This window comes from Elephas maximus, chromosome 9, assembly GCF_024166365.1.
Source record: "Elephas maximus indicus isolate mEleMax1 chromosome 9, mEleMax1 primary haplotype, whole genome shotgun sequence".
NCBI lineage: Eukaryota > Metazoa > Chordata > Mammalia > Proboscidea > Elephantidae > Elephas > Elephas maximus.
This window is the reverse complement of record NC_064827.1, coordinates 69,187,305-69,214,925: the sequence shown is the minus strand read 5'-3', so window position 1 is coordinate 69,214,925 and position 27,621 is coordinate 69,187,305. Positions and strand designations below refer to the sequence as shown.

At 42.7% G+C, this 27,621-nt stretch overlaps 1 protein-coding gene across 1 annotated transcript in view; it reads left to right on the top strand.

Moving 5' to 3' along the window:
• Positions 1-17,936: 17,936 nt before the first annotated feature.
• BRINP1 (BMP/retinoic acid inducible neural specific 1) overlaps positions 17,937-27,621 on the top strand; it is a 201,244-nt gene continuing 191,559 nt past the window's right edge. The window contains exon 1 of the mRNA XM_049896801.1: positions 17,937-18,020. The gene's annotated coding sequence lies outside the window, so the exon portion shown is untranslated. The remainder of the gene's footprint in view (positions 18,021-27,621) is intronic.

Below are 27,621 nucleotides of genomic sequence, written 5' to 3'. Positions count from 1 at the left end.
TGTTGGCAGTCCTGTGAGTGATCGGTGAAAGGAGATAAGAAGAGAAAACGAACAATCAGAACTGCAAATCTTTAGCCCACTGGCTATAGTAAAGTAAATACATTTTAGAAAGGTGCTTTTTGGTATAGGAGAAAGAGCATGGGTTTGACGATGAGAAGACCTGTGTTACTGCTCCCAGCTTTACCATTTCCTGTGGCTAGATTTTTTGTATACCACCAATTCTTTACTGGCCTCCGTTCACATTTCACCTGACGATTTAATTATTGATGTCACCATGGAATAGTTAATGTAAAAATGACCACGAGAGGTTTAGCCAGCATCTGTAGTTTACCTTTTCCTCATTCTCCAAGTTATGGTCAAGTCACTCTTCCCTTCCAGAACTTCTCCGTCACCTTCATCCATAGTGACCATTCCCTCTTCCCAAATCCACTGTCCAATAGGAATATAATGAGTCACAAATGTAATTTTAAATTTTCTAGTAGCCACATTACAAATAGTAAAACAAAACAAGAAATTATGATAATTTATCTAACCCTATATATCTAAAATATCATCACTTCACCGTGTTACCAACATAAAAATTATTAAATACATTTCACATTTCCTTTTCATGCTCAGTCTTCAATGTCCAGTGTGCATTTTACACTCTCAGAGCATTTCAGTTCAGGCCCTATTTCAGGTTCCCAATAGACACATGTGGCTACCATTTGGACAACAGTTTTAGATCTTAAAAATTGCCTTCCTTATTGGATACATAATCTTAAAAGTTGGAAAATACAATAGGAATCATCTAATAAACTACATTTGACAAGTGGGAAAACTGAGGCTCACACAAACATGATATTTATCATCAGGTTTTGAAAAGCAGTGCCATGTCCTTCGTCATTTCAAGCAGAGAACCTCAAGTATTCCTTCCTACTCTCAGCACTTAGGGTCATCTGAATACTTACATTGAGGAGAGTGGATCAATGGACACTGTATAGATGGTAGGTAAAACCCTGGGGAGTTATGTGACTCCCCACCTGTAAAATAAAAATAGTAATAACAGACTGTATCTCATTTGGTGAAACAGAAATAAGGTAGTGTATATAAAGCCCTTGCATCAAGCAAAGGTTCAATCAATGTTGCATATTATAATTAGTGAAAGAATTCACATTATTCAAAACCTATGAAACAGTTGGCTTTGAATTTGTTTTCCTTCTCTACCCGAAGATTTTGTTCAGCTTTATAATCCCTGCACTTGACCCAACTCAGTGCCTTATTCTCCCTTAGATTTTTCTAAAGGAAAAGGTCTTCATGGTCACTATAATTTTTAAGACTATTAAATGCTTACATTTCTTACTACAATCTTCGTGATATTCCTGTGTGGTGGGCAGGACAGGTATCATCACTCCCATGATTCAGATGAGAAAACCAGCATCTAGGTAAATCTAGTTACTTGCCCCTGCCTCATTTATAACTAGGAAAAGAGTAGAGTCAGAATTCAAATTCAAGTGGTCTTTTGACTTCCCCCCGCCTCCTGAAGTATCATGCCAACACTTCCGTGGGCACTCAAATTTGAAGGAAAAAAAATGATAGGAATATGAAACTAGAAAAACTTCAAATTGCCTCTCTTTTCTGGAGGCATAAGCACACTGGAAATGTCACTTATATGTGCTAACCCAATAGGAGATAATTTCATCTCTTCTTTAATTAATACTTTCCTAAGGTGACTCTTGGTTGGCAACAACCCATCAGCAGCTTGGGGAACTCTCCACAACATCAACTCAATGTGGGGGTTTTAATCAGTTCAACCATCTTTCCTGATAGCTGAGGTTCAAACATCAGATTGGAAATGGGATGGGGACTTGGCCTTTAAAGATCATTCTAGAATTGCTTCAGTGCCTTGTGAGTCCACAGTGGATACTTTTAAAGGCACTGCCAGTCGTTCAGATGAATAATGCTTGGAAGTGAGTGGGCCAGACCAGATTAGAACCTCATTGTCCTTCTTTCTCCATCCAACACTGTTCCGGAGTTGGAATACAGTTAGATTCCAAGGGATTCTGCTTGAGCAGCATGAATGCTCATGTGCTCAAGTGTATAAGACTCTTGCTCAGCCTACCATATCCTAAATTTGGCAAGCTTACTAAGGCATGGAGGATTATACAGTTTAAATTGGATGAGAATGGAGATGGTTGTCTAAAACAAAAATCAACAACAACAAAAATCAAAAACAAAAATAAGTCCAGAGACTTTCCATCCTCCAATTAAACAAAATAAAAACATTTTGTCCTATCCGTAGACTAAAGATTTCCCAGAAACTGTTAGAGACTTTGTAGTTATTAATGTATAGAAAAAGTGCCCTTGAATTTCTAAAAGAACAGAAGGCATGGGAGGGTTCTGGATCTCTCTATGTCTCCACAGATCCTGTGGAAGGGTCCCAGACCTATGATCATTTAGAAGGCAGTGAAGGACCATTGACCTTACCTAAGGTAGATGACAACTTCCCAAGAGACAGGGGTTTATGCAATGCATGCAATGCATTCTGGGCACAGTCAAATAAGATTACCACTACAGGGGTATTTGTTTAAGAGGAGAAATGCGGTTTGTATTTCACTAGAGACCTCAAGAGCAGTGAAATATCAACACAGCTCTCTTGGAGCACATTCAGCCGGGTTGGAGCTTGTGATGAGCGGGCATGAACAGTGAGAGGGGCAAGGAACTGCGTCTAATTTGAGCTCATCAATCAAGGGGATTTGCAGCAAGTCCTATCTACAGAATAGCAATGGGAAATGAAGAATCCCTTACTCGGATACCCTCATCAGCATAACTTGGCTCACTCTGGTGGCCTGTCAGGGACTTGGGGAACCAGGCAGAACTGGGGCTTTTTCTAGCTACCAGGTGTATGCCAGCTTACAGGTAATTTTTTTTTTTTTTAACAGAGTAAATGTAAAAAAAAAAAATAAGTGCCTTCTGTTTCTCATATCCTTGCTGTCTGTAACTACAGGTGGCTAATTATAACACTGTACACACAGGAAAAATATTTTCATTATCTGGCTGGCTGTCATAACCCAGTGAATGTCCCCAACAGGAACTACATTCTCATTGCTCACTATGTGTTAGAACTTCCAATATTTTTACACGCAGAAAGAGGAAAAAGAAGATTGAGTTAGTTGTTGGTATACCAACATGTGCTGATTTTTTTCCATTATTCACTAGACAGATGTTTACTGAAGGCATGCTATGTGCCAGATGATGCGCTAGGTTCTGGGTTCTAATCCTGAATCTACCTGTATCTAGAATACAATCATGAGATCTAGAATACTTTCTGAACCTAAATTTTCTTGACGATGGGATGACATACAATCTGATTTCTTCAAACACTGGATTGAAAATTAAGTGGCCAGGCACTATTCTAAGCCATTATATTTTAACCTTTATTCGGTTCTCTATTTGGTGGGTATGCTAAATATTATTGGGGCAATTTTACGGATGAGGAAAATGAGGCTTAGAATGGTGAAGTGGTCTGCCCCAATTGAACAAGTAAATGGCAGAGGTAGGATTTGAAACCAAGTTTGTTTGGCTGCAAAGGTTGGATTTTTAACCACTGTGTGGCTTATAACCACATGGAACTAATCTTCTGTAAGGCTATATTATGGTATAGCTAATTTCATATATTAACCCCAAATATCTCTATGGGGTCTTGGGAGATTTGTGACTGCTTTTACCAGCGAGCTCTTAGAAGGTTGGTTGGAATAAGCTGGTGGGATAGAAAGTGGATCACTGTCATCCCTTAGAAAAAAAAAAAAAGTGGATTCCAACTCATAGCTGCCCCATGTGTGTCCGAGTAGAGCTGTGCTCTTTAGAAGTTTAAGTCAATGATTTTTGGGAAGTAGATCACCAGGCCTTTCTTCCAAGGCACCTCTTGGTGGATTCAAACCTCCAGCATTTTGGTCAGCAGCTGAGTTTGTTAATGTTTGTACCATCCAGGGATTCCATTGTCATTCTTAGACCCAGTTTATCAGGTCAAGGTCTCAGCTGGGCTTCTGTTTGCCATAGAGCTGAGACCTGGGCAGGAGAGTTTGCTCTACAAATGGTCCCAAATCTCTAGCTCCTGGATGTGATGCAGCAGGTTGCCAGGCTGTGGTAAGGTTCCAAACACGGGCCAGAGACCGTGGACTCACCAGCTGGCAGAGGTGGAAAGGACTTCTGAGATGCTTTAGTTCAATCTTAGAACTGAGGCCCAGAGGAGTTAAATAATTTTCTTAGGATCACACTGTTGAACGAGTGGAAAATCCATGAGAAGAACATGGACCATCTGGATTCAATTATTGGATTCTTTCCTTTTACGTATTAATTTCATGCATCTCAAAATACATTGATTAGAAATGGCTACCCATGCACTATAAAGAAACCAATATATTAAAATTACTGATAGACACTAAATCACTGCCTTCGAGTCAATTCCGACTCATAGTGACAGAGTAGAGCTATAGGACACAATAGAACTGCCCCCAGGGTTTCCAAAGAGCAGGTGGTGGATTCAAACTGCCAACCTTTTGGATGGCAGCCATAGCTTTTAACCATTGCACCACCAGGGCTCCCATAGACTCCAAGGGGTAGGAAAATGCTGTTTATAGTCTCTTGCTAATTGCTACTCAAAATTCTCGTTTTCAAATTGTAGATATCTGGATTATGATCTGTAGTCTACTTAACCCAGGAAAAGGAGGCAATTAAAAACATTTTTTTTTCTAGCTTCCGCTTTCTAATCACATTCACTTTCTCCTGTTCTTTGTGATGCTTGTGAGTTTGAGCATAAAAAGGTTAAAAAAAGAATAGAATTTTTTTTTTTACTATCATTGGTCACGTTTAATAACATCACTAAAATATTTCAAAATTAACTATGATCATTGAATTGTAATATGTGTAAGTTCAGTAATATTTAAGAATCTTTCTGACAAAATATTCTGGGACTTTAAAGCAACACTGAGAAAGATATAGGAAAAATATTATTTCCATATTGAAGAGGAAGATACAGTGTCTAAGAGTTTGCTGAGGGTCCCAAAGCTAGTGGTGAAGGTGAATATCCCCCAATTCTTTTCAGGTGAATGTTTTAAAAATTGTTTCAAAATCAATTTTTTTAAAAAAACATTTGTATTTTGGTTTGGTTCAGAAACTCTAGCAATATAATTTGCATACCACTCCCTAGTTCAAATTTCTATCTTGGATTTTTTTTTTTTTATGTTTAAAAAAGTTTTATTGTGCTTTAGGTGAAAGTTTCTGGTACAAATTAGTCTCTCACTCAAAAACTTGCACACAAATTGTTTTGTGACATTGGTGGCGATTCCCGCAATGTGTCAGCACTCTCCCCGCTTCTACCCGGGGTTCCCTGTGTCCATTTGCCCAGTTTTCCTGCCCCTTCCTGCCTTTGCGTCCTGCCTTTGGGCAGGAATTGCCCGTTTGGTCTTGCAGGCTTTATTTAACTAAGAAGCACTTTCCTCACCTGTGTTACAGTTTGTTCTATAGGCCTGTCGAAACTTCCGCTGAAAAGTGTGCTTTGGGAGTGGCTTCAGTTCTGAGTTAGCAGGGTGTCCGGGTTCCATAGCCTTGGGGCGGGGGGTTCCTGCAGTCACTGTCAGACCAGTAAGTCCAGTCTTTTAAATTATTTTTTTTGTGAATTTGAATTTTGGTCTACATTTTTCTCCCACTCTGTCCCTGATCCTCTGTTGTGATCCCTGTCAGAGCGGTAGGTGGTGGTAATCAGGCACCATCTAGCTCTTCTGGGCTTAGGCTGGTGGATGCTGTGGTTCACGTGGTCATTTAGTCCTTTGGGTAATATTTTTCTTGTGTCTTTGGTTTTCTTCATTCTCCTTTGCTTCAGACAGAATGGAACCTGTAGATGTATCTTAGACGGCAGCTTGCTCAAATTAAATTTGTCTGTATGTTTCCCTAGAAGAGACTAATGGACAGATGTGATTAGGGTCCGGTGGGCTGGTGATGTAGACATTTGTTCTCAACATTATTTTGTCTCCGTATTTCTGATAACACCACCCTAATTTTCCCCTGAGGGGCTGCCTTTACCCTTTAATCCCTATGGCTCGGGTTATGTTGAGTCATTCTTTGGTTTTGGAACATCAAAAAGATCACATTGGAGATTCAGGAATGGGCACACAACCCTATCGTAGTCACCTGGGCACAGCCTTAGGACTTTGTGATGGTTGGGAGCAGCTAGCACTGGTGTTTAGACTGCCCAAGGCCCTATATGTGGAAAAGGCTGCCTGAGGGGCAGGCCAACCCAGAGGGGAACGAGCTGAGAGGATGATGATCTTGAGCCAAAGCTGAAGCAACTTCTACTTTTGATTTTTCAGTTACCTGAACAGACAAATTTCTTTTTTCTTTTTTTTTTGCTTCAGCCAGTTTCATAGGTTTCCTGTCATTTACAAGCAAGAGAGTGCTAATTGATACAGCAAGTTTGATTAAGTACTCCCTCTCAGACTCTATCTGAAGTTGTTGTTGCCCCCTGGAGTGTGTAGCAATCCCGCAAAATGATTAGCATGGAAAAGTATATGGCTTGGTTTTATCATGGTCTGATTATTTAATAGTGTTATTGTCAGTAAGATCTAATACAGGCAAATATCCCAGCAGAGAAGAACAATGACTAAATTCATTAACCACGGCTTTGTTTACCTTCTCATTGTTCAAACAAACAGATAGTAATTTGTTTCTTGGGATACCTGACCCTCTTAAAGCCTTCAGTGCCCACATATTAATGAGCAAGGGCTTGATATCTACAAATGTGTCTGGATTCCATTAACATTATATTTCACACAAGAAGCAGCAGGGACCCAGGCTCTGTAAACAGTTTTCTGTCATGACATCTGTAATAAAAGCACAGAGAATGATAAAAGCTGAGCAGTGCTTGACCTTTAGAATAGAAAGGTAAAGATATCCCTAATTCATAATTTTGCTGATTTTTCCATTTGATAGTGCCATTAGACAGGCATGCTTATATCTCTAAAATCTGGGAAAAGCCTTCATCTCTGCAGGATGTAGTGCAGGGCTGACACATAGGTTTCAATTCTGTGCCAAATTTAATTGATTGGTAGTTGTTGCCTGGAGCGTTGTGTTAAGAAGGGTTTTGGGGATTTGCAGGATAGGGTTCTATGATTGATTAGTAATAGATGCCCCAGGCAAGGGATGGAGGAGAGGTAACAAACACGAAACACCAAGAGATGTTGAAACTCTGAGAATATCTGGTGAGTTGAAGCAAAATAAAGAGTAACTGGCTGAATTTAAGCTAATTGCAACAGAAGCTGATTATAGACATTGACAAAATTATGCATTTATATCATAGATACCCAGCCAACAATGCCTCCTCAAAAAGTGAATAGTAGGGTGACCTATCTAACAAATGTCCAAACACTCTCAAGCTATAAATAAAATGTGCTTATATTTCAATCTGATATCACTTTGGACTCAAGTAGTGGAGTTCATTGCATTTTCTATGTTATACATTACATTTTGGAAAAATACAAGCAGTACGGCTGAGCATAGAGCAGCATAGCAAGTAAGACCACAGACGTACAAGGTTGGATTTCCAGCCTAGCTTCAGCTCTTGATTCCTGCGTGTTCTTAGGCAAATTATTTTACCTCTCTGATCCTCAGCTTCTTTACCTATGAAGTGGGGATAATCTATGTCCCACCATTTTTTGAAACTTATTTTAATTTGCTTAATTTATTAAATTAAACAATACCTTGGGAGCACTTAGCAAATTTTCTGGCATATTATAAGCATGGAACAAATGGTTAGTAAAAATAACAACAGGGGTGCTATCAATGTCATTTTATCCAGCACGAAAAGTGTTGGTAACTCGGTCAGAATTTGTCACATGTGGGGGCATACATGGTGTGAAGGTGGTATATGGATTGCTGTGTTGGGATGGTTTCACCATTCAACAACGAAACAAAACAACCCTGTGCTATGTCATCCCTTTTTCTTTATTCATTGCCATGGAGTTGATTCTGACCCATAGCAACCCCACAGGACACAGCAGAACTGCCTCATAGGGTTTCCAAGGCCATAAACACTGGAGGTGCAGTGTTTAAGGGCTAAGCTAGAACCCACCAGTTGCTCCACTGGAGAAAGATGTGGGAATCTGTTTCCATAAAGATTACAGCTTTGGAAACCCTATGGGTCAGTTCTTTTCTGTCCTAGAGGTTTGCTATGTGTTGGAATCAACTGGATGGCAACTGTTTTGATTTTGGTTAATCTTTTAAAAAAAAAGTTTGTTTTTTTTTTTTTACGGAAGCAGACTGCCACATTTTTCTCCTGCAGAGTGGCTGGTGGGTTCCAATCGTCAACCTTTGGTTAGCAGCTGAGTGCTTAACTATAGCATCACCAAGCTCCTTTTTCTTTAAAGGAATCTAATGAAAGGGTGCATAAAATCATGGTGGAGTGCATGGACTTGGGAATCCTACTACCTGAATTCAAATCCCAGTTTGACAATTACTAATTATTTTCTCACTGGGGGTGAAAATCATAGCCCCTACTTCCTAGGGTTTTTTGTGAAGATTACAGGAGTTAACACATGGAAAACCCTTAGGGAAATGCTTTGCCCGAAGTTAGTATTCAATAAGAGCTGTTATTAATAATAATATTCTATAATTTCAACTAAGAGGTGTAACACAGCTCTAAACACGGCTCCCATTAATTGATGCCTACTTCAAACGCTCTATGCTAAATACATACTATCTCATTTAATTATTACAACAATCTTAATGGGGTAAGTATTACTTCCACGTGAAACTATGTACTTCAAAAAGAGTGGTCTGCTCACTGCTAAAGACCTGATGCCTTGCTCAGAAAAGGTGCTCAACAAAAAAGTGCTGAATAAAAATGATTTGATATCCATTTGGAAGCCATGGTGCCACAGTGGTTAAGAGCTCAGCGGCTAACTGAAAGTTCAGCAGTTCTAATCTACCAGCCAGTCCTTGGAAACCCTATGGGGCAATTCTACTCTGTCCTGTAGGATTGCTATGAATCAGAATTGACTCCACGGCAACAGGTTTTTAGTGATCTCCATCTGATAATTGAGGATATTGAGGCAAAGTGGTTAAAGTTACATGTGTAAGGTTCCTGGTAGGTTTTACTGTGTTTCTTCCTGGGAAGTGATAATGCCAGATTTTGGTCCAAATCTGCATGACTCCAAAGTCATATCCACGATGCTCACTGACTTGAGAATTATTAGTGTTTATTCACACCTTAGGACAAACAATGTCACTGGGTCAGTAGACCATCTTACAGAGGCAAGCTGTGGGGCAAAAGGAAACAATTTTCACATTCCCCTTCCCCAATAATCATGTTTATCCAGATGGAATTAGCTTCAAAAGGATACATCCACAGGAAAAGCCTTTATATAGAAGTCCTTGGATTGGGTAGCTTTGCAAGCTGGGTGGGAGGGTTTGTTCGCTCTCCAGCCTGGGAGGTATTTGTGACTGGATATGAGGTGAGGTGAGCAGGACTGTGGATGTGTCATAGGATTCCCGGGATAGTTTAGCACCAGCAGGTATCGCCATCTGACTATGTAACGTCAGAAACAAAAGGGAAAACTGTCAAGACGATTTGACCTAACTAGCTTATTTTAGATTATATTAGTTTTCTATTGCTGTGTAGCAAATTACCACAAATTTAGTGACTTCAAATAATAGAAATTTATTGTCTCACAGTTTCTGTCAGTCCTAAGTTCAGGCATGGAATGACTACGTTCTTTATTCAAGGTCTCACTAGATTAAAATTCAGGTGTCGGCTGGGCCTGTGGTTCTCTCTGCGGCTTGGGAACCTCTTCTGTGCTCACTGGGTATTAGCAGAATTCATTTTCTTGTGGTTGTAGGACTGAGGTTCCCGGTTTCCTGCTTGCTATTGGCACATGGTATCGCCATGAGTTGGAATCAGCCTGAAGGCAACTACAGCAACAATAGCAGCCAGGGACCAGTATCGGTGCTCAAAGTCCTTACTCTGTGGCCCCCATAGGCAGCCTGCGACATAGATGTTTGCTTTTTTTTCAGGCCAGCCAGAGTGTATTTCTGTGATTCCTTTTTTTGCAACCAATCAGAGAAAACTCTCTGTTATTAAGATCTCACACAATTAGGCCAGGGTCATCCAAGATGATCTCCTTTTAGACACGCAGTGTAACATAATCATGGGAGTGCTAACTCGTCATATTCACAGGTTCCACCCACATTTAAAGAAGAGGGGATTATACAAAGAGAAAATCATTAACGGTTATTTTAGAATTCTGCCCATCACATAGATCAAGAACACATGGCCAGAAGGGCAAAATAGACTTATCTGGGGACACAAGGCTTACCAGAGGCAGCACTGGATTAATGTCTAGTCACTTGGTTCTCAGTTCAACTCTTTACCCTACTTTTGTATCTCTAAATCAAAACTCCTACAAGTTATGTTTCTGAAACCCAATCACCTTGATTTATAATGCTGTATTAGTCAGGATACATTTGGTAGCAAACAACAAAAACCTACATTAAACTGGTTTAAACAGAAAGTTATTTGCTCATGTATCTGAAAGAGTCAAATGCATGTCTGTGATTTCAGACAATACTGGATCCAGTTTGTGTTAAACTTTCCTTCATGTTGCCTTCATTCCCAGTCAGGCCTTTCATCTTAGTGGGCAAAATAGTTGCAAAAATTTTAGGCTTGGATTCTACCAGCTAAGTATATTCTTGTTGATATTATTATTATTATTTAAGAGCACTTTTTAACAATGGTTCCAGCAAACACTCTGGGGTTCATTTTCATTGGCCCAACCTGTGTTAATGCCCATCTCTAAACCAATCACAGTGACCAGCAAGATAGGACATCCTGACTGGCCAGGCTTATTTAGGTGTCCTGGATCCAGGGACAGGATCAGCCCCCCTAGAACCAAATGAGCTGAGAGATGGAGTAGGGTAGGCATCCCAAAGGAAAATAAAAGTACTGTTAGCCGAAGAGGAAAATGGATGTGAGGCAGGTTAAAATCTTCTAATAGACTATGTAGGGCTCCCCCTGGTGGAATGTGACAGAGAGTGAGCACTGGGGTAGTGCTGACTTGTCAGAACAGAGGCACCAAGAGAGAACAGAAAAGGATATATTGATCACTAAATCACCAGAATTGTGTTTGACCGAGAAATAAAGACAGAGCCGGCAAAACAGACTTGATGAGTTTGAACGCCTGGGTTCAAGACGCGGGCCCATCACTACAACGTGTTGTCCTTATGCAAGTCATTGTAGGTCTTTGAGCCTCAGTTTGCTTTTCTGTAAAGTGGGGCTACCTGGCATGGCTACCTTAGGTTTAAAATACACAGCTTTCAGGCATTGCAATAATAATAGTAATAATAAGGTTTAAAACAAAACCAAACTGGGGAGAAACTAGCTGAGATTTCTAAGAGGCTTAAATATACTAAATTTTCAATTCAAGTACAATATTGAAGAAGTGTGCAGTAGGGCTGTCCCTTGAGCCCCAGCCAACACAATAGTATTTTTACGAACATCTTTTACTAAACTCTTTTTAGAATTCATGTGCCTCCAGGGTAATGGTCTGGGCAGGCTCAGACCTGAGGAAGCTGGAACTTTAGCAACATGGGAAGGAGGGGGAGAAGAGGGAGAGAAAGCTGAGCATGTCTAGCGAAACCAGTCTGCATGTGCTCATGTCTCAGCACATCCATTCTGGTGGCTGGGGGGTTGGGGCCAAGATGGGCGGCCAGGAGTGGTGTAGGTTCTTCCTGGTCAGGGAGTTAGTAAGTGGTGGCATGGTTCCAGAATATAAATGTGTTTGCTGAGATACCACAGCCAATAACTGGGGATACCAGGAGCCGGGTTCACATATGCGAATAACCATCATAAAAGGCAGAAAGTGCAGTTTCACATAGTCATGTGAGAAAGAATATACTTAAGTATTGAAGGGGCTGGGAAAAGCTTCTGTTTATTCAATAGATACATACTGGGCTCCTGCCTTGCGAAGGGCTAGGCAGCAGAGTGGCTATGTATTTGGTTTCTGTGGCAGGGCAAGCCTGGGTTTGAATTCTGGCTCTGATATGTAATATTGTGCAATTTATTTAACCTCTCAGTCTTTTACTTCTCCTCATCTGTAAAATGGTGATGATAATTGTAATAATAGTTCTGACATCAGAGGGCGGCTTGAATGATTAAATGAATTTGTGAAGCACACAGAGTAGTTCCTGGGATGTAGGAGAAGTTTAATATGTGTTCACTGTATCTTTATGTGCTAAGCTCTTGTGGTAAAGATATCCCTTATTCCTTTGAGTTTTACTTCTAACTGGGGAAACAAATATTAAACAAATAATGTCACCAATAACTATATAATTACAATGATGATACATGTTATGAAGGAGATATAAAAGGTGGTAAGAAAGCTGATACCAGATTTGCCTTGACCTGGTGGTCAGGACAGTGACATTTACACTGATACTTGAAGGCTGAGTAGGACTGGACCGGGAGTGGAAAGCAGTTTCTGGGAGAAGGAACACCTAGCACTAAGCTTAGAGGCAGAAAAGAACTTGGTAAACTAGTAACTGAAAGAGGCCCAGTGTATTTGGAAGAGGGGGGGCAGATAGCGTACAACCCTGTGCACTTCATGTTAAAATTTGTTTTATCCTAACTGAGTAGGAGCAGGGATGACATATAAATTGTGTATTTATGGAGAGGTTAGATTTGGTCATGCAAAAATGAAATGTTGCTGAGGAGAAAAAGACATGGTAGTAGAGGGACTAGAATGAGAAAGGGTACAAAGAAAGGCAAGCTGGGACCTCTATAGGAATCAGTAAGCAATTCATTTTTTGATGACAGAAAAGTTACAAGGGTGATAACTAGGGATAAATAAAATTGTAAAGAATATAGGCGCCAGATGATGGAGGGCACTGTATACTAGGGAAAAAGGTCCCGACTTTAGCATAAAATTAGAAGTCCTTCCAGGTTTTTGATAAGTAGAGTGATGGATGAGAACTGAGTTCTAAGCGTATGGCCCTTGCAAGGTTGGGATGGAGTGAGGGTAGGGCGAGTTGGGAGTGGAGAATAGGGGAGTAGGTGAGGAGGTGGAAGGGAAAAACGAAAAGGCGTTTTTGTTCATTTAGGAAATACTCATAACCTAGATGAGAGACATTGAAGGGTTGAATGCTGCTCACTCATAATAAGTACCCAATAAATACTGTTATTTTCCTTAGTTGCTCTTAAGTCAATTCCAACTCATGGCGACCCCATGTGTGCAGAGTCAAATGTCTTGTTAAGGTTTTCAAGGCTGTGAACTTTCCAAAGCATATCACTAAGCCTTCTGAGGCACGTTCTTGAACCTCGAACCTTTTGGCTAGTAGTCAAGCACTTAACCGTTTGCTTACCCCAGAGATTTCAACAATAAATATTAGTTCTTTTAATTCAACTTGATTTTTTTTTTTAAGAGCTCTTATTAAGTACCAAACGTTACATATCACATAGAGACAAGTTTTTCCTCCTGTCAGCTTTCGCAACATTTCCTACAGGCCCTGTTCATGACGTTTACATTCTACGGTGCCTGTGATTATTTAGGCACAAGTCTGGCTATGCAATGAACTCCAGTCTCCTAGAAGTCAGAGACCAGGAAAAACATTCATCTCAGAATTTTTCACATCATCTGACATTTGGTAGGCACTCAATAAATGCGGGCTTTTTTTCTGCAGCTGTTTAGCTTGTTCTGAACCCAAAGCACCCCAGATTAAGGCATCTTAATTCCTTTGAGATTTGACAGAGGGGCCTGGGTGGCACAGCAGTTAAGCGGTGGGCTGCTAACTGAAAGTTGGTGGTTCGAATTCACTAGCTACTCTGAGGGAGAAAGATATGGCAGTCTGCTTCTATAAAGATTTACAGCCTTGGAAACCCTACTGGGCAGTTCTACTCTGTCCTGTAGAGTTGCTATGAGTCAGAATTGAGTTGATGGCAGTGGTTTTTTCTTTTCTTTTTTTTTTGAGATTTGACAGGAGTGGTAAACTTAAGCCTTTGAGGCAGCAGCAGGTAACTCAGAGTTCTGCACAAACAGGGTGAATCTTATCTTTATTTAAAGAGGAGGGGATGGCCCCTCCATCACATCACTGAGCATGTATCTGTATTTCTTGTGTGTTTCTAGAACTGGGCTACTTACCTGCTTATGGATTTCCCTATTGGCTTCCCTTTTCCAATTTCTTAAGCTCAAGTCTAAATGAAACAACCTATAAAATCCAAGGTAAGGTTGGAGACCAGAAGGTTATCTACTCTAAAGTTTCCAAATCTGAGGTCTAGGGAGAGACTCATAAATAATACTGGCATGCAGGGATTCAATGGAATTCCATACAGTATATTGTGGGCATTTTTGTAAATACCTTTTTCACTAGAGAGAGGTCTATAGTAATCATAAGGTTCTCAAAAGAGTCTGTGATCCTAAAATGTCGATCTAATGTTTATCAAACTCATCCTGTTGTGGAGACTATAAAGGAAACAACCAGTTGCCTCATTAAATGCACTTGAAAAAAGGTACTGTTCTAGTATCTGTCTATAGACAGGAAGTTCTTTCTTAAGTCTACCTTAAGCCATTGGCAACTCCTTCCCAGGCAAGCTCTTGGTAAATTCAGTGGAAATAGCAAACAGCTGCTCACCAACACCCACCCCAAAGAAAGAACAAGACATTTCTCACATATCTCAAGCTGCCTTAAATGTTCTTTCTTTGGCAAAGAAGAAAAAAAAAAAAAAAAAAGAAATATATTTTTGGCCTCTAAACCTTTTCCCACCCGTGTGTATTTCTGCAGAAATGTTATCCATATGGTACGAATTGCTTTCTCCATAAGTCATTAGGAATACTTCACACTGAGAACTTTTCTGATGACCAAGGAGTCTTTGGAGACTTTTTTAATGGCCCTCTTAGCCTTTCTACATAGAAACAGGGAAGCTAAACAGAGCCAAATGCAAATGAACTAAGACCTGGAAAGGTTGGAGTTTTAGTCAAAACTCAGAAACCATAAGACTCGGGTGAGCCTTAAATCTGTCTACGCAAATCCTTCATCTCCTCCTCCAGGGACAAGAGCTGCTAAATACTCCATTGGTGCAGAGAATGCAATGGCTCCAGCTACTCAAGTTAATATTTAGGATTGGGCACTGTGATCCTACTAAATTCCATGATCTTGCAATCACTCCGGGCTTTCTCTAATATGCCCAGAGGACACAGTAAAGAATCAGTGTCAGGTATGGAATTCCTGACTCCGTCACCTACTAGCTGTACCTTGGCATGCTACTCAAGTTTTCCAAGCTCCAATTTCCTATTATGTAAAAATGGTATAGTATTATCCATCTTATATCTCGTAGCATTGTACAAATAATAATATGCAATATAGGGAAAGCTTAAATGTTCAGGCACGGTGGAAGTTAAAAAAATTCTCTCCTTTTTCTCTTTCTCTTTAACATTTGGAGTTGGGAAGAGTTCTATGTTTCCTGAGGGAAATATTGACTGTGTGAGGTAGGGGAGAGGAAGATAAGAAACTGTTTTACAGTATTAAGTCTTCTCTTTCTAAGGTATCTGGACCCTAACCCATATTGGGAGGTTAAGAGAGAGGAGCTCAGATGAATCAGTCTGTACCTTGGTCCTTCTCTGAAGCTTTCTAACTAGGTGGTTTCAGGCTATTTTCAGAACTGCATTCCTATCATGGCTGTTGTTGCCTACTACTGTCCAAGGAGGCAGGTCTGAGCTGGGAGATGGTGGAGAAATAGAAAGAAAGGGAGGGAGGAATGAAGAAAGGGAGGGGGTAGAGAGAGACAGAGAGGAAGAGGAAAGAAGAAAGGAGGGAGGCAGAAATAGGAAATAACAACCTTAGAGCTTCATATTGAAATTGATGGGAGAATCAATGTATGTGGTGAGTGTGTTTCTTCGTGGCTGGAATCAAAGTTAGAACTGCCCCAGGAACTACTGCCTAGGATCTGAAACCTGGGCCAGGAGCTGAGAGGAGAAAATGGCCCAGGCAAAACAGGAGAAAGTTCCATCCGCCCAGGCTGGAGAGCTGTCCGTGGTGCTGATTCCCTCTCATTTGCATCAAAGTGGAGAGGATAAGCAGAGAGGAATTCAGAAGAGAACTGGCTGCTGGCCCCCATTTCTCCTCTTCCCCCTCTCTTCATCCAAGGACTCTTGAGACACAGGCACTTTCTCTCTCTCTCTCTCTCTGTTTGGTTTCAAGACTCCTCTTCTCCAATTAGTTCACTGCCTCCTAGATCTTTTTAAGTCCTTTGGTTATCACGTCTTCTCTTTCCTATAATCCTTTGGATAATAATAGCATTAATAACAACAGCCATCATAACAGAACACGTATCGAGCGTTTACTAAGTGCCAGAGAGTATTCTAAGTGCTTTTACATGCATTAACTCACTTAAATCTCAGATCAACCCCATTAGATAGGTAGTTGTATTTTCGTATCATACGGATGAGGAATTGAGGGTTAAAAAGCAAGCAAACAAACAAACCCGTTGCCCTTCAGTGGATTCTGACTCATAGTGACCCTGTAAGACAGAGCAGAATTGCCCCATAATGCCTGGTGGATTCAAACTGCCAACATTTTGGTTAACAGCTGAGTTCTTAACCACTGCGCCACCAGGGTCACCGCTACCAGGGGCAAGATCACATAGCTACAGGATTCCAAATCCTCTGGAGCCAGCACTGTTACTCAACCTGCCTTTCTTTAAAGTTCCCATCATTTTTTTCCATATCCCTCCCTGCCCTTGCATCTGGCAGTTTCACTTTTGCCTAAACTTCAAGGGACTAGGGGTCTGCATTGCTGATTTGGTTTAAACAAAAAAGAAAACAGTAAGCACATATACAGGATATGCAGTCTGTGGGACTTCAGGTCCTGTGTGGGCCTTCTTTCCCGATTCAGGAAGAGGCTCCCTGTCAGCACCCTCGGGCAGTATTTCACATTGAATCCGTACTCCTTGACTCTTCGTACTCATGGCTGAGCCCCCTTGCCCTGCCTCTTCCCTGCCTCTGGTGGTCTCCAGAGAACTTTGCGTGCCCTCAGCTTCTCACTCCTACGTTCTGCCCACGTAAAGAGAAGCACTTGCTTAACTCGAGGAGGTTACGTGGGCTCGCGCCTACACACGCAGAGAAACAGTATCAAATACTGAGACACACATATACAAACGGGCCCACACAGGCACTTCCCAAGACAAAAATCACACTCAGATACACAGCCACACAAGTACCCGCATACCCAGAAACATTCAGATGGCTCGCGACACACACAGCTGCAGACACGCCTAAGGCCACTACGATTTCGGGTTTGCGCACATACACAGCCCCTTTAGGTGCACATACGCGGAGACACGCCACCCCATCCCCGGACCTACGAGACTCCCCAATGGCTCAGCCTCAGCCCACCCAGGGCGTCCCTCTCCTCCAAGACAGCCTCCTTTCTCCCCTCCTCTCTCTTCTCCTCCTTCGCCTAAAGATGTACAAAACACTCCTCAGAATAAACCCCGGCGCTCGGCTCCTCCCTCCCCGCCCCCGGCCGCCGCTCCCCCATTCATTTTCGCCCGTCGCCGGGTAAGTCCCTCCCCCCGCCTAGCCCGGCCTCCGCTGCTCCCCTCCCGGAGACCGCGGCGCACTTGGACTTCCCTCTCCATTCGCCAGCCGCCTCGCTCCGGGTCCCCACCGCTGCGAACTGATCTGGCGCGGGGGGAGGAGGAGAGCGCAGGCGAGCGAACGAGCGCGAGGGCGAGAGCGAGCGAGCCAGAACGAGAGAGCCGGGAGGCAGAGGGAGTAGTGACCGCCTTCCGGAGCCGGCATTCATGCCTGTCCTCGGGGCCAGCGAAGGGGACTTTACGGCTGAGTATGAGCCAGGCTGCTAGGAGCCAGGTACCCCCGCGCCTGCAGTCCCCGCGCCGTCCCCGGTATGCGAGCTGGACGCAGGGCTCTCCCAACTTCCCACCGAGCCGAATAAAAAGCGTCTGCCCGCAGCTCTCCGCCAAAGACGGACATTGACTCCAGGTAAGGCGGCGCCGGGCTCAGCGCCCGGCAGCCCAGCTGCCCTTGGAGCCGGCCCTGGACCGCATTCGGGGAGCCCCCGCCCGCCCCAGCCCCTCCCCCTCCAGGCACCCTAGTCCGCTCTGCTCCCCCCCTCCCCGCCGCCTCCAAGTCCTCTCAGTTTCCGGGGTGGGGGGTTGTCTCTTTTCTCTGGGACGCAAAGGGTTAAATGCGGGTTTTAGTAAGTGGCCTGTGTGGTCCCCGCCACCCCCCCGCCCCGCGCTCTCCCGACGTGTGTGCCTGGTGGGAACTTGGTGTGGTGCTAGTGTGTGTTTGCTTGTGCGGCCTCGTTTGCGTTTGGTGGCTGTGTTTGTGGGGTGTGTGTGTGTGTGTGAAAGAGAAGGGATGAGGAGAAAGGTCCTATAACCTACTTACAGCGTGAGTGTGTGTGCGCGTTTGTACGTATGTATGTGTTTGCATATGTGCGCTTGTGTGCCTTTTTAATTAGGTCTCTTCGGCTTACGCGGCCTGGGATCCTTACTATAGGATCACGTAGCCATCGGGAAACCCGCTGTGGACTTCCTCAAGGGGCTCTGGACTTGGGGAGGATTTGGGGGATAGGAATGACACCTTATTTAGCCCAATGTTGGTCCCCTTGAAGGAAAATTCCCCCAAAGGATGGAGTCCTGCTACACTTGAACCCATCGTTTAATGTGGTTTAATATGAAAGAGAAATGGCCAAACCCTGAGGCATATGAGATGCTGTCGCTTTAAATTCCACACTGGTCAGACTCCAGGATTCTAATGGGAATTTAGACAGTGGGTAGTGGGTAACAGAGAAAGGGAGAAGTCGGCAGTGGAGTCCTTATCTGGGCCTTGGCAGGACTGAGATAGAATCTGCCCTGCCTCCGGTTTGTAATAGCAGCAGCATGACAGCACCTCCTGCTCCTGGGGCTTTTTGGGAAGATCTGGACAAGTTTGCATGATCCCCCTCAAGGGAAAGGAAAGAGTCCTAGGGGACTTGCCCATCCATTGTAGTTGCCCAGAGTCTCAAAAGGAAATTTCATTTGAGGGCAGCTCTGGGTATTATGGGAGGAGATGGATGGGGCACTTCCCTAAGACAGATTCCACCTTCCTTTCCCCATTTCAGGCAGGCTTGAGACACCCCAGATAATCCCTTCCTAAACTGTGCCCCCCAACCCCCACCCCAACCATGGTTCCACTGGACTTAGGAGGATACTGGGAGAAGGCAGGCAGAGAGGTGGCATATATTTGTGTGTGTGTGTGTATGTGTATGTGTTTTGAGGGAGACCTCCAGTTTGGGAAGGGGTTATGAGTAGGGAACCCATGGCAGAAGATGTCAGTAATTTGACTTAAACTGCTGTCAGGATGCACTTCCCATCTCTTGCTTGGCTCTAAAACACTGCCAAGGGCACAGGGGCTGCAGGCAGAATCTCATAGTCATGAGGACAGTTCAGACCAAGGCCCCCTTTTCTCCACCTACTAGGAAGCTGTATAGGTAAGTCCCTTGGCCATCCTGGCTAGGACCTATCTTGGGCTTAGACTTGTGGCCAGCCATTGATTTGATTCCCGGCTGCCACTTAAAGGCTTGTCCTACTCAGCAGAAATGCTGAGTTTTACTGCTGTTAGCATGGCTTCCAGACTCGGCAGCTGTTACTTTCCCAAGGTAAGAGACAGCCTTTCTGCTCTCAGGCAGCGAGGTGCTGGGAGGACAAGGGCTGAGATGTTGAGGCTCAGCCTCTTGTCTGCCTGAGCTTGAAAAGACCAGTGAAAAGGCCATTTGGGGGAAAAAGGTAAAAATATACTTGGCTTTCAAAATCTGTGTGTGTGTGTGTGTATATATATATATCTTCTGGGGAGAGATAAAAGCAAACATGTGTTTGCAGGAATCTGCCCTGACGAGTGGGTGGTGGTGCTACCTGCGTTCGCTTGCAGACACACAGGTCTCTGGCCAGAGGCTGATACTTCAGGCTGAAGCCCTTCAGACAGCCACGGGGAACCTGCTTCTGGAAACTCATGTCAGAGCAGAGCTCCCTAGCTCATTTTGGGTAGGAGCAGAGAAGGAGGCCCCATGTTGGGAGCTGTTTTCGTTTTCTCTCTTTTTCAATTCATAGACAATTGAAGCTGGAAGGAATATTAAAGAGCAGACAGGCAGGACTCTGGGGCCCAGAGAGGGGATAAAAATTCCCTAGTATTCTCTAGTGAGTTGGTGGCATGCCTAGGGCTAGAACCTAGGTTGCCTGACAGCCAGGTCAATGTCCTTTCCACTCCTCCACTCTGCCCAGGGTCTATATGTTGCTACTAGCTCGGACCCCACCACCACACTTCCACCCAAGACAATCACTTGTCTTACCTCACACAACTTCTCATTTCAGAGATGTGTTTCAAAGCTTCTCCACCTGGAAATGTGGCCGTGAAGAGAAAGGGTCCAGTGCTTCCACCCCTCTCCTCATTAGATACACACACAGTACACACACACACACACACACACACACACACACACACTGAACAGGCATTCTTTCACCAATGCCTTCAGAGCATCGCATCCAGGCAGGGACCCAATACTGACTACAACTGGTAGATGGAACCCAGGAAATGCTCTGAGCTTTATCTGAGCTCTTTATTAAGGCAGGTTTTCCAGAAAGCAAAGTGTGCACCCATCCACCTATGCAAAGACTTCAGGCAAATTAATTTCTTTATATTAATTAGAATCTCGGCCTTACCTGTTTATACATATTACAAGCACAGGAGAATGAACAACGACACATGTATACGTGCACTCAAACACACATATACCAGTGTAGACCCAGAAGCCTTTCCTACTTGCTGTATTCTCCAAAAGAAAATCGCAACCTCCGCACCAAATTGTGTTCCCTCGTATAAAGCTATCACGCACATGAAGGTGGAGACCCCTAACTCCAGAGAAGGTGAACTATAAAACCTTATGAATCATAGGCCCTAGAGAATCCAGAGTCAGGCCCATGCAAAACTGCTGCCTGACTCCTAAATGTTCCCTTCAGGGTGCAGACGAACATTGAGAAACGTGGGGTTTTCAGGCCCATCTGCAATAGAGCCTTTTCCACGCAGGCTGTTCCGGGACTGAATGGTATTTTAGCTCCCAGAAGGGGGAGCTGTGACTCCATTTCAACCAAGGAGAAACACCTCAGAGATTCCGAATCAGCTGTTGGGCCCCTGGTGAGTTTAGACTGCCCAGCCCAGGCTAAGAGGAATATATTTGAAACAGGGTAGTCCCAGACTGTAAAGACATTCTGCCCTGTTCAGTAGAAGTAAAGCATCTTCTCCTTCTTAGTGCTTGCAAGAGTTTATGTTACTGACCACAAAGTCCTCTATTTCTCTGACAAGATCTTTGCCCAAGGGGCCTTCAGTTGTGTGAGAAGACATTTCGTGATTTGCGTGCTCTCTCTTGCCCCCTCCCAATTCCTTGGACAAGATCTCCAGTACTCATCACCTGAACAGACTTCGGTGTTTAGGCATATTCTGCTCTTCTCTCCCTGACTCCTTCTTGCTAAAATCCAGAGCTTAACACATTGGCCACTGGACTCCTGGTAACCATCTTAAAAACAAAATGGGGGTCATCTGAAAAGACCAAGTCTTCAGATGTCATTCTTCAAAGAATCCCTTCCATTGTTTTCCATTCTAACGCTTATCCAAGAAATATCTTTATCTTTCTTTCCTCCAACTTCTCCCTTTAGTCTCTACTTTCAAAAACCCTGTGCTTCTTTCAACATCCAGCCAATCGATCCCTCCAAGAAGTCTTCCCAAGAGTTTATTTTGGAGTTAATCTCTCTCCCCTCTTTGTTTATACAATTTTGTCTGACGCTATTTCAGCTCCTGTCTCTGTTTGCCTTGTTTTTCAGCCCCTTGGGTATCTGTCCATCTTGTCATTTATGATCTTCTTAGGAACATCTTTTTATCCCAGAGACTGACACATAGTAGTTGCTCTGTAAATGTTTGCTGAATTGCATTTTAAGTACAGTTTCAACAGATTTTCTCTCTCTCCCTCTCTCTCTCTGTCTCCTTCTCTCTCTCTCACGTAATTGTTTTATTCACTCAAAGCAATAGGATCACGGCTATAATATTATACCATCTGTAGGGTCACTATGAGTTGGAATCGACTCAATGGCAATGGGTTTTATATCAGCAATATAAGAATAATTATGATGATACAGACAGGCAAAATTACATCCTACTTGGAAATGAATATTGCCCTAGTCTGTTCCAGGGTCTTTATTTCTATTTTCTTATTTAATCTTCCTTCCTGTACAGTGAGGCAGATACAGCCCATTTTACAATAAAAGGAAAGTGAAGCTCATGCTGATTAGGTCCGTTGCCAAGGTCACATAACCGACAGGACTAGAATTTGAACCTAGGTCCTCTGTACTTCAGCATCTCTACTGTTTCCACTGGACCACGGAATTCATCATAACCAATGCAGATGTACAACGGGATTGGGTTGTTTCTTGGATGCTAGGAGTAGCTGGGGCATATTATTAACTCTTTGAAACTGATGTTATGAAAGAGTCAGGGAGTATTTTAGCTTAGAGTTTGAAGGTTTCTCAATAACCAAATCTTTTTCCTTATTCAAGGACAAAGAATTAATTTTTGTAATGTAATATCCATAATACTTGGCTAATTTCTCCCAGTTTTGGCACTTTTTGCAATGATGAGCTCATTACCACAAAAACAAGCCTATTTAGTATTTGGAGGGTTCTTCCTTTTATCCATAATTCTCTGAGATCATAAAACACATGTATAATTCCTTTCCAGTTATCAGTTCTTCAGGTATTATGGAAACATAATCATATCACCACAAGTATTCTTTTTTAGAGTTGGTGTTCCCATCTCTATAGCCCTATCTCCCTGTAATATTAGTTTGGGGGCCCCTCATCATGCTGGATATTGTTCTGTGTTCTCTAGTTAATCCCGCTTCTAGAGTTTCATAGCCTAAAAAGGGAAAGAGTGACCTGAAATTGAGTAAGAATGAAAAGAAACCTTCATTCATTTATTCATTCGACAGAGTGCCTACTACGTGCCAAGGAAACCCTGGTGGTATAGCAGTTAAGTGCTATGGCTGCTAACCAAAAAGTCGGCAGTTCGAATCCACCAGGCGCACCTCGGAAACTCTATAGGGCAGTTCTACTATGTCCTATAGGGTTGCTATGAGTCAGGATTGACTCAGTGGTAATGGATTTACTATGTGCCAAGAATCGCTCTAGGCCAATGCTGTCAAATAGAACTTCCTGTGATGATGGAAACATTACGCTGTTCAGTATGGTAGCCACTAGCCACATGTGAATATTGAGTACTTGAATTGTGGCTAGTGTGACTCAGGAACTGAGTTTTAAATTTTATTTATTTTTTATTTGAAGCCAAATAGCTCTATGTGGCTAGTGACTACTGTATTAGTGCAGATCTAGATATGAGAAATATAGCATAAACCCAGTTAAGTTTTCACAGAGACCAAGCTCTAGTGGGGAGAGATAGATGATAACTGAGTAAACCAACAGATAAGCAAAGTAATTTTCTATAGTTGTAAGTGCTGGACAGCAATAATTTGGGGTAATATGCTAGAGAAAAATGTGGATGGTATAAAACTTCAGACAGGGTAGCTGGGAAAGCTCTCTCTCTGAGTAAGGGATATTGGAGCTGAGATTTAAATAAGAAAGAAACAGACTTGTGATTTTGTAGGGGAAGAGAATTCTAGATAGAGAGAAGAGCAAAGATGAAGTCGCTAAGTAGGGGCAAGCTTAGCAAGTGTAAGGGACAGACTAGAAGCCTGTATGGCTTAGGTTTTTGAATGAGAAGGAGAGTGTCATGAGGTGAAGTCAAAAAGATAGGCAGGGGCCAGCTCATACAAGGCCTTGTACAAGATGAGGGACTGAAAAGTTTAGACAGCTCCCTGCTTAGCATTTCCCTAGCTGAGAAGCAGGTAGAGAGTCAGGACTGAGGAGAGTTTGCAAACTGATAGAAGTTTATCATGAAGTACACTTGACAGATTTTTATCATGTCCATTTTAATCAGTCATTTCAATGAGTTCTTCGGATTCTTAATCTCTAGCTCTGGTCTCAGTGCCATGCTCTGGAATAGTTCAAAGGAAAGGAGACAAAACTAAAGCGAGGAGAAGCAGGAGAAGGTGAAATGGATAGTGGAGGAGGAAAGAAATGAATACCTGGGGAGAAGGTAATTGAAATGAAGTCTGGCAAAAAAGAATGAGAGCTGGAATCAGTTTGGATCAGCAAATATTGCATGTCTTGTCTCCGAAAGGCCTTGAGCAAAGTGACTTAGTGGGTATGAATGTGAAGCCTGCAAGGTGCTGGAAATCTAATAAAGGAGGTGTGCAAATTCATAAAATAATTATCATACATGGTAGACGGATAGGTGTCATTTTACAAGTTCTGTGAGATTTGGGGAAGGGAAAGATGAGAGGATGATGCAGCACTGATGGTGGTGATAATGCTAGTGAGGAGGATGATGATGACAGTGATTATAATCTTTTGGAGATCAGAGGCCATATCTTTTCATTTCATATCCCCATTAATTCATAATTTTATGTAATAAGAGCACAGGGACTCAGGACACCTGGTTCTAGTCTTGGCTCCACCAGTGAATACCTGGACCACCTTAAGAACATATCTTTTCCTCTCTGGGATTGCTTCTCTAAATTGAGGACCACAAAATTGTGCACTGACTCATTGAAGGGACATTGCCCAATCTATGGAACTGTTGCTAACAAACTTCTTGTAAAAGCAGAGAAAGAAACCACTCCAGGTGGCCATACTTCGTCATAAGGGTTAAATATCTTCCCCAAAATGAGCACATCTAAAAGAAGTCAGACCTCAGGGCACAGATTGTGACTCAAGACATGCTTGCTGAGTGGGATAGATGGTGATCTGTGTCGCTATTGTAACTCTTAATATCAAAGGGATTAAGCGTTCACATGAAGCCCACTGTCTTCCTGGAACACCGCAGCCTGAAAAGGCTGCCTCAAATCCATAGACATTCCTTGCTACTGAGGGGGCAAAAAAGACAATTAAGAAGAGATAATGAGACTAAGGAAAAGTGAAATTAATTTTTTTTCATATGAGGGTGAAGGGGATTTTTATCTCCCAAGGGAACTCTCTTTTGGAGATTGCAGGTGGCCTTAAGGAGAGTCGACTGAAGAAGGGGTGTGAGAAAGTTGAGAGTGGTAAATTACCAGGCTTATGTGCTGTCCGTTGGAGGAGACACATACACATAGAGAACAAAGAGGCAGAGAAGCTGGTGAGGACACCAAATATATCATTCAGAACAAATCCTGTTCTCAGTTTGCAGGAGGTTTTCTCACAGGGTGCAGAGCTCTATACAAGGATGTCAGAGACATCTTGGGAACAGCTAAGAGACTATGTCTCTCCAAGGGTGGGAAGGTAGATTCATTAGGCAATTAACAAAAACAAGATGCAGTCGTTTTTGTGTAAACTGTAAAGGTTGAAGCAGCAGGGCTCCAAGTAAATGGCCCATCTGAACAGCTAGAACCCTTTGTAAGGTTAACCCAACACTGGCCCAGAGGAGTTTCTGAGATATAATTTATCTAGCTTTTCAGAGGTCCTGCAAATGAGCCAGTGGGAACCTCTATGAGAAATAATGGATTCTGGGGGTACGGTGGAGCATCCGTGTTACAGATACAAAATGATTCAGATGAAGGGAGGGCAGACGTCCAGAATGTGATTGCTTTTTAGAGGACCCACACTTACAAAGGCTCTGGTTAAGCGGCCAGTCCTCAAGTCTCCATTCTAGCAATTAGCAATCCGCAAAAGTAGATGAAAATCTAGCGGGGCTGTGGAATTCTGGATTCTCTAAAAGCCCCAAGTTAAGCCTGGAAGAGCATTCCAAGAACTGTGACAGACACCTGCCTTAAGTAAAGTGCATTTCAGTTTATATGGTAGTACATTTCTCATGGAATTTGGTGAGTTCTGAGTTTATAGTCACCTCAGAGGGAAGGACCTCCAAGGAATGTTGGCTGGCTCTATAAAAAACATCTGTGCAAAGCACAGGGCCATTAAAAAAAGAAAATCAGCACTTTGGTATGTTTAAGAGTGTAAGGGGAAAATAGACTACCCAGCAGGAGTTGGTAACATGGTTTTGCTGCTGGGACAAATTTTGGAGACACAACTGTTTTAGATGAAGTGGCCCTCATCAAAGGTCATTGCTCGAGATGGCTGAGGCAGGGGAGGGCTGCAAGGGACCATAAAGACTTTTATTCTAAATGCACATCAATAGAATAGCATCATTCAAAGTCCAGTGCAGCCTTACAAATGATTCCTGAAAATATTACCAGGTCAGCCACAGTTTTGTGGTCCTCTCTGCTCGTTCCTGACAGTGGGAGTTCAATACTTAGGTAGAGCAGAAGGTGGCATTTGAGGGAGTTCTAAAAGATATTCATTCACCCACGACATTTAGAGGTGACTGAAATACCACTAGTAGAAAACCATTCTCAAAGTGGGAAAGTGTATTTGCCAAGCACGTCCAATGTTTCTTTGTGCTGTAATGAGTGCTCGATATGGATTATCTTGTTGAATATTCTCAACAAGCTTATGGGCAAGTAGTATTATCCCCAGTCTAAATATGAGAAAACCAAGGCAAAGCAGTTATGCCATTTGTCCACGGCCACATAATGAGTCCTTGGCGTGTTGAGCATTTGAATCTATTTCTGTCTGACTTGAAAGTGTAAGGCTGAAAGTTTGGAGGCTGGAGTATGAATGCCAACTCTGCCACTTCCTAGCTATCTGATTTTGGCCAGATGACCTAATGTTCTTGTTTCAGGTTCCTCATCTGTAAAATGAAGATAATAATAGTAACTCCTCAGAGAGTTATTGTCGAGATTAAAAAAAAAAAAACCTGTTGCTGTCAAGTTGATTCAGACTCAAAGCGACCCTATAGTACCCAGTAGAACTACACCATAGGGTTTCCAAGGCTGTAATGTTTACGAAAGCAGACTGCCACATCTTTCTCCTGCAGAGCAGCTGGTGGGTTAGAACTTCCAGTGTTTCAGTTAACATTCAAGTGCTTAACTACTGCACCACCAGGGCTCCTTCTTATGGAAATTAAATGAGTTTATATGATTAGTGCTTCCAACAATGATCAGAAGCTTGTCAACACTGTATGTTAATTGTTGTTCCCTTTTGTTATCACCACACCATGTTGCATTACGTTAAGCATTGCCCATATTCTCAGATGTGTTCTCAAACAGGAAATAACCCGTAGGAAGGAGATTATTATCAGGTTCCTGAGACTACCTTTCAAATGAGTCCACTCGGTGATTTTTATCCACCACCTCCTATCCAATGTGGCAAAATGGTAGGGGAAGGGAGAGAGTGAGAAAGTAGGAAGAGGCTCGGAATGATGCAGAATGTCCAAGGCAGATATTGTATTCTCTATAGCACCATGGGTCAGAAACCACATATGCTTGTAGGATCATCTGCTATCAGAGCTGACAGTCATCTGTGGCATCATCCTGTTCAACTTTGTCTTTTTTTTGTGTGTGTATGTTTTTGGTGAAAGTTTATATTGCAAAGTGGATTCCCATTTAACAATTTCTATACATATT